The sequence below is a fragment of the Dendronephthya gigantea genome, unplaced genomic scaffold (genome assembly GCF_004324835.1).
Source record: "Dendronephthya gigantea isolate DGI-Jeju-01 unplaced genomic scaffold, DenGig_1.0 000060F, whole genome shotgun sequence".
Taxonomy (NCBI): domain Eukaryota; kingdom Metazoa; phylum Cnidaria; class Anthozoa; order Malacalcyonacea; family Nephtheidae; genus Dendronephthya; species Dendronephthya gigantea.
The window spans coordinates 528039-536163 of NW_021163070.1; the positions used below are offsets into that span (position 1 = coordinate 528039).

Consider the following 8125-nt stretch of genomic DNA (forward strand, 5'->3'; position numbering starts at 1 on the left):
TATTAGCTCCCCATGTGTTGGCCAAAACAAGGAGTAACGACGAGGGCGAACCCCAAGAAAAATGATCAAATGGAAAACATTGGTCCTTCGACGGCGAACAAGAAATCAAAATTTGCTATGCTGTGGATTGTAGCCTTACCCTGTAATGAAGCTTATATATTCAGAACGCTTTGCCTAATTAAAAGAATCCCGAGCCACACCACAAATTAAACCACTGACTAATGATGATTTGAGATATTTTTACAAAATTAACACTCACAACTAATTATGCTTGTGAAATTTTATGATGAAGTGACTTGCAAATTTAACGTTTCATACGGATTAAATATTATTATTTAAGTATGAAGAGTAAACAGTTGGTTTATCTAACACGCAAAGTCGAATCTATCAACGAATCTAAATTATTAAATATCATAATTTCCACACAATTCTGTCATTTTCATGTGTTAATTTACACTCAAAATAAACTTCGATGGTAAATCAATTTTCAGTTTAATTTCTTGGAGATCCATTAAGGCAAATTCAATTTCATCTGTCTTCGCATGAATAGACAAGCCAGCTTTGTTAAGCAAAACGGTAAAACGGTGTTTTGATTATGACGTAACCTTCGGAAAACTCCGTAAATGTCGTGCGATTCGAAGATTGAAGAGTAAGAAGTTGCAGTAATTTATGCGCCGTGGCCGCGAGGGAGACTGCTGCCTAGAACCCCACCAAAAAAAAAAATAATAAAAAAAAAAACAAAGCCGAATTTATGACCTTGTGTCTACCGACCCAAGGTAATTAAATAAAATCAACAGGGATTGAGTTATACATGAAATTTTCCTGTTGATAAAACATTTGTAGAAAATCATCATGAAATTATTAATGGCGCCCCACTGTTCTGACGTTTACACATTCCGTCACTCAGCAACACCATCCGGATTAATTTTAATAAACAAAGTACGAATTTCCGCTGATTCTCAATTAATGAATCATGTCACGAATAATGCTGTGGCTGCAGTAGCTGATTCACAAGTTTATTAAAATCCCCATGTTTTTTATGCGCCATGTGGAAAACGAAGGAGAATAAAATAAATCATAATTTAATTAACTTGTCAAGTAATCACGAGGGGTTACATGCATACCTTGAATGGTTAATGACTGAAATGCCGAACACTTATAATGATGGTCAGCAAATTAATCTTGCATACAGTGATAGAGCAGTGCTTTTAATTACGCTGATCATGGTGATCGAGTTCTTTCTCACAACCTTGCTGATGCCCTTGGAAATTATGGTGCTAAACGAAGACATTATTTTGCAACAAGACCAAGAGCGTCATTTTTATGCAAAGGATATTCTTGCTTGCCCCGTTTTTAATAATGGTCATGATCGATATTTACCTACAAGTTTTGATATTAAAAATTCAATTAACAAGAGCTGGAAATAATCTTATTTTGGCTGATGGTGGGGGGCCTGGTGCTGCAAAAGCGGCAATGTGGCGTCTACACTTATCTAATTTACGATTAACATTCCAATTTTTAAACGAAATGAGCAAATGCGAACAGGAATAAGTAACACGATGATGGTTGATAAAGCTGAAGAGTGTAAATATTACACCATGGAATATCAAAGCGTTGTTTAAACAATTAGTGCCGGCATTAGAAATTATCAAGCAACCAACATTTTTAAAGGAAAAACACCTTCATGTTTGTTTATTTTATTGATTGATCAAAGAGATTTTGAAGGTGATTTTGCACAAAGCCCAAGTAATTTTATATGGGGAAATTTAAATTTTGTTTCTGTTAAAGAAAATGGAAATGTTGTATATCCTGAACTTAAGAATTCGAAACAAGCATACAATTTGCTGTGTGATAATCTCGGAAAACAATTTGGCAAAATGCCTTTTCCTTACGAGGATTATGAAAATGGATATTCTGTGATGTTTTGACATAACACCAAATCAAAATAGTCACTTAAAAACTCTTCGGTTGAATACAACTGGATATGTTTCGGTTGATTTACGTTTTTCTCAAGATGTTGCAAATAATTTGCGTGTTGTATTTATTGGAGATTTTCTAAATCAAATTCACATTTCGTAATAACAGGAGCCTCGAAGACTATATACATTTAAAAAAAAATGAGAAAAAAAAATTCAAGCCACAACCCAAAAAATCACCCATGTGAATATTTAAAATCAAAAAGATATTGTATTCATTATCCATTTGGTGTTGTTATTGATGGTGTTAGGTTTAAACACCCCATTATACATAAAAAAATCCCCGATATTGCTTTATGCGTAAGTAATGGAAAACAAAAGTAAGAAAAATGAACAAAAAGAAGAAACAAAAAATGCGGAAAATGAAGACGAACCTCCCCAATCAGAAATTGAATTTGATTTTGATCAAGAGAATAATTATGATGCTGGTAATAATGATGATGAATTCATTTATGAATTTGATGATGAAGAAATTAACACACCTGAATCAATCGGAAATATTGGATGATGAAATGAGCAGTGATGAAGAGGAAATTGATACAGATACATTACTTAACATTCTTATGAGATTTAACAAAAATAAAAACAAACACAGAAAAAAAGAAAACAAGTCTTTTTTATTCAATTTGAAACGTTTTCTTCTTGTTGATATGAAAACAAAAAATAAACTATACAATAATAATATAAAAAGGAAATTAATGTATCTTGCTACGAATATTGTTAATGAAAAAATTGGTATAAATTTAACTCATACGGAGAAACATTTGCTTAAAGTGCCTATATCACTTGTGGGATCTTTACGAATTTGAATAGAGCTTGAAAAATTAGTTTATAAGTTCTACAACCCTTTTTGATATAGTTAAATAGTTTCGGAAATATTTACATCTAAACATGACGATTTGCCTAAAGTTCCGTCGTGCTCGGGGCCTGGGACTCAGGAACCGAGTTCTTGTCAAACATAATATAATCAATTGTAATTTTACTTCGATCTTCCAATAACGTAAAATATTTTGCGAAAAACTCGCCCAGTTGCTACAGCCATACACAACGCACCATTCCCGCATTTTTTTTCTTGGGAAGCGCAAACTATATCGCCAGTGAAACTCTTCATGTTTACATTATAAAAGACGGCAGCGTGTTTGCAAATCATTCCTGAGTCCCAGTCCCCCCAACCGACATATTTTCGAAACTATTTCATTTTATCAAAAAAGGTTGTAGAACTTATAAACAAATTTATTCAAATCCGTAAAGATCCCAAAAGTGATATAGGCACTTTAAAAGAGTGGTAATAGACAAATTTAGTTCAGAAGATTTGAAAATCTTATTTTTTAAAGATTTTTGCGTTGAATTCATTTTTTAGTAGAGCTATAAAGTTAATTGAACGTGAGAAAAACAAAAATGAATAAATCCTTAACTCTCATTGACTCGTCTAAATTTAATGACTTATTAAGGAAAAAATTATTACGTGGAATTGTTGAATCGTAATTGCAACAAATGTTGAGCAAGTGAAAAAATGAAACAGGGTGATATTTCAGATTGTGAAAATGCTGAAAAGGAAAAATTTTTGGAAAGAAAAAAATAAAAAAATTCTACCCCCATTAACAATGAAGAAGAGGAAGAAAAAAATGGTGATGAAAAAAAACCTGCAATTTGATAATAGAGATGCTGAAAAAATTGCTAAATTTATTAAAGTGCTTGTGAAACGAAATTTTCGACTTTTTTCTTTTTATGGCTTCAAAGTACTTTTTGAGCGACTGAATACAATGTGCTGGTTAGTTTTTCAAATTAACGAATTGTAATACCATATAATTTTGCGTTTGAATGTTAGCACTTTGGTAGAAAAGTCAGCCGAAACCTGGGTCCGAGTGGTGACGTCACTGGTTAGAGTCCTATACTTTGTAACACGATTTGTGTGTGTTCAAGAGAACAAAAATACACTGTTTTTATTTTGAAAATATGTCTGATGAGGACTCAGAATTAAATTATTCATATGATGAATCTTTTCATGGTGATAATAGTGAAGCAAACAGCGTAAATGACTGTGAGAATTACGCTTTTGAGGACAATTTTTTGCCCTACCAACACGAGCCATTAGGCTAGCACTAAGGATGAAGGCAGCGACAAATAACACCACAACAAGGATGGAATTTCACGGGATGTTTTGGAGCAACGCTACGAAAGACAAATCCCAATAGAACAGTGGTAAGAACTGTCTATTTTCCTTGCAAATAGAGTTCGTTAGATATAAAAATAATATTCTCTGCCTCTAAAATCCTGGGTGTACCACCTGTGGTGGTTGTAAGGGAGTTCTTGTTGGTTCAAGGGAATTTCGTTGTTGCAAGGAAAACACTTGAAGCTACAGGAAAATTTACTTTCGAGGGAATGAATGCTGCATGTATTTTGACCCACCATGACTTTGGTCCACTGACTAATAGGGCAGTTTTGCTGCAAGTTGGACCTTGGAGACAAAAGTGGACAAAATATGGTCATACAGAAAATGAGTAAGGTCCTAATCAGTCCTAATAAATTGTTTATTAATATCAGATAAAGTTGAAGTATTGATCTCATGTTTTACAATATTTTTTTGGTAGATTTCTGCAAGCTGTTGCCTACAGATGGCTAGCCAGATGGTTGTTTGGTGAAATGAGATGGGAAAACACTAGACCCCTCTTTGCCTGCATATATCACAACATAAGGAAGACATTCCCAACAAGCAGCTCTGTTGGATATTCGTCTGGTAAAGAAAGAGCCACAGAACAGGACATTGATGAGTAAACTTTGTTTACATAATTTGAATATGCATGGCTATGCCTTTTCTAAAGCTTTATGGAATGTTTATTTTAAATTGTATACAAGATTAGATGCTATTAAATATGTTTTGCAAACTTTGTTGACCTCATATAAAATTATTTACATTTCCACAATACACTACTGTGGTGCTACTTGCTGTGTTGGGCAGTGAGAACAAGGATGACCTTTCATTGGCAATTTGCATTTTTTGCAGCATCTTGGTCTTCTCTTTTGCAATTGCTGTCTACTTCTTTTTTCCTTTACCATTTCTTGATTTTCCTTAAAGTTTTTAAAAATATTTAGAGTACAATTGTCTGGCCTTAGACAGAGGTAAAAGCCTAGCACATTGCAAACCAATAGAATAATAACAATTTTTTAGAATGCCTGCAAAGACTATAAAAATATATATACCTGATGGATAAAGTTCAGCTATCTTTTGTTTTCGAGCAGCATTCTTAGTAATGGCTTCATCCCGAGGCACTTTGCATAGAAACTGACTATTCAATGGTTTTGGTACCCGTTCTTCATATTTCTCTATCATGTTGTCTAGGTCTTCTTCAAATGTTGCAAATAGTAAAGCAAATAGTTTCTTGTTTTCCTTTTATATTTTCATTGAAATGGAGGATAGCAAGAATATGTCTAAAACAAAGAAAATTCCCACATGCTAACATCTTGTATTCAGCAATATTCCTTTTCTTGTTGGAGATAACTGATTATATAATATACTATTTATTATATCTGATTTGCTAAACATATCTTACATTTGTTATCACCCTAATTCATATTTATGGTGAAACAATCATATTACCTGCAATATGTCCCAAGCCATGAAAAACAAATCATTTTAGGGTGCCATTGGTTGAGAGTAGAGTAGAAACCCTCCAATGAAATTGTTTGGGCATCAGGCGAAAGCTTCTTTACATCTTTCAGGGTCGTTTTCTTCATGATAATAGCTTGTAGTTTGTCATGAGCTCTGGTTCCTATAATAATCATTTAGGAAATATCATTACTATTCATTACAATAGCTTGTATCTAAGTGACTAATTATTTTGAATTATTCTTTTCTCAAAGCTATAAATAAGGCATAACTACCACATAGATCAACTACATTCCTTGCATGAAAAAAAGCAAATTGGTGTACATCAAATTGGTGTGCTACTTGACTTTCTTACCAATTTTAATCCATTTCCTTTCATCTTCAAGCTCTTCATGAGCACACTTGGGAAATAGCTGATCAGGATGGTCATCATGTTTGTTGGCCACATGCTGCATAAAGGACTTCCACTTTGCCTGGATCATACTTCCAAAGCCTTTTACAGTAGAGGTTGAGCACCAGTAAATGTGGTTTCTGGCAGCTTTAGTCCACTCTTTGCTCCACAATTCGCTCGCATCCTTTTTCCTTGCTTGCAGCCAGCATTTTTTTAACAATGCCTTTTGCAATGTGCCATTGGTCAAAAAAATGCTGAATTGTTGGATGGGATTCTCTGATCCACTTGGTAATCCTGCGGTGTCGATCTGAGATGAATACTGGGACTGTTAATCCAGCAATAGTAAGGAGGAAATCAAAGCATGCCTTTGCCCCTTCCAGCTCCATAGCATTACTGCTTCCAGTTTGGTTTGCAACAAAAACAATGCAGTGTACATCTTTAGCTATCTAATATTTTGTAGCTCTGTTCCAAAAAGGACCAAAAATAAATAAATAGATAGCTACCCATATTATAATTAAAAAAAATAGCTATAGCTCTAGAGGCTTGATAAAGTTGTGCAATTTGTTTCTACAAATCAACATTGTTGCATACTTCCAACAAATCAAAATGTACAATTTTCATAATTGTTGCACAAAACATTGTGTAAGCTCCAAACTTAGCAGAATGTCCCATGGAGTCAAACCGGCCATCTCCAAACCAAACTGCATCTGTCACATTCTGAGTAAGGCCCGATATTGCAGAATATACACTTTATATCTATAGTGTAAATTGTGTGTATATATATATATATATATATATACAAAATAGCCTGTATATTGTATATATGTATACGCTATAGACATGTAGGATATATTATGTAAATTCTGCAGCCTATATAACATATTCACAATTGACAATGTTTAGTCAAAAGTGTGTATCGTGTATATAGTGTTTGAGTGAATTTGAATCAGTATATAGTGTCTATTGTGTATATAGTGTATATATATGCAAAATATACCTCTATTATCAGTATATAGTCAAAAGTGTATATCGTGTATACAGGGTGTATCAAAAAAAGTTAGACAATTTTGAAAGTGCTCTCAATTCCACAAATCTGCTCATGAAACTTAATTTTTTATATGTATGGATGGTTTTAGTACTTGAAATATAAAAAATATAAAAAAAATCCAAAATAGTAAATTTTTCAAAGAAGGGGCAACCCCCCTGCTTGCTCAGCTAAACGTGGCTTGCGCACAGAATTGCTAAACGCTATTTTTTATTTGATTTTATGTATGAAAAGGTCGACATTTGTTTCATTTATGATGAAATTTTGGCGACATTTAACCGAATGTAATCCTCCGAATAGCCTATTAAAACGTCGCATGTTTCTTCGCTGGTGCTCTTCCTGCTTTGTTATAAACGCATAAATTTACATAATTTGCATTGAATTAATAAATTGCATTGAATTAATTAGAGCATTTCAAGCAAAGAACATTTCAAATCTCACATGTACTGGTAGTTAAATTACACTTTTACATAAAAACAGTTATTTAACATCTGAATTGTAAAAACAGGTAAATTTTACAATTCAAAAGTAACGAATTGCTCTTAGTCTTCAACGTGTCCTCCATTTCTTTCTGTGCAAACTTGCGCACGTCTAACCATGTCATAAACAGCACGGCGTATCATTTCTCGATCTTGTCTAATCACATCCATTTCTTCACGGATTCGTCGTTCAAGTTCGTCGAGATTTTCTGGTGGCGTTATGAAAACTTTGCTTTTAAGATAACCCCAAAGAAAAAAGTCAAGCGGATTAAGATCTGGTGATCTGGCAGGCCATTCCACGGGACGATTCAGTGCGATTATCCGGTTTGCAAAAAGTTCGGTTAATGGAGCAGTTACCTCTCTTCTTCTGTGAGGAGGAGCACCGTCCTGTGCCCACCATACTCGTCGAAATGGGGCATTACGCCTGTTGCGATAACGGGGCAACCGCCGTAAGGCAGGGACAATTTCGTCATTGATTAACTCCAAGTAGTCCAACCTGTCAATGTTGTTTCGAAAGAAAAAGAGACCAATAACAGTTCCATTTCCCATTAATCCAACCCAAATCGTCAACTTATGTCGGTCGTCATTTCGCTGATACTCGAAATCTATCGGTTTTTCGCCTCGTGG

The 8125-nt window shown here is 34.1% G+C and overlaps 1 pseudogene; it reads right to left on the reverse strand.

Moving 5' to 3' along the window:
• Positions 1-5570: 5570 nt before the first annotated feature.
• Positions 5571-6595, reverse strand: LOC114530117 (annotated as a pseudogene).
• Positions 6596-8125: the final 1530 nt, after the last annotated feature.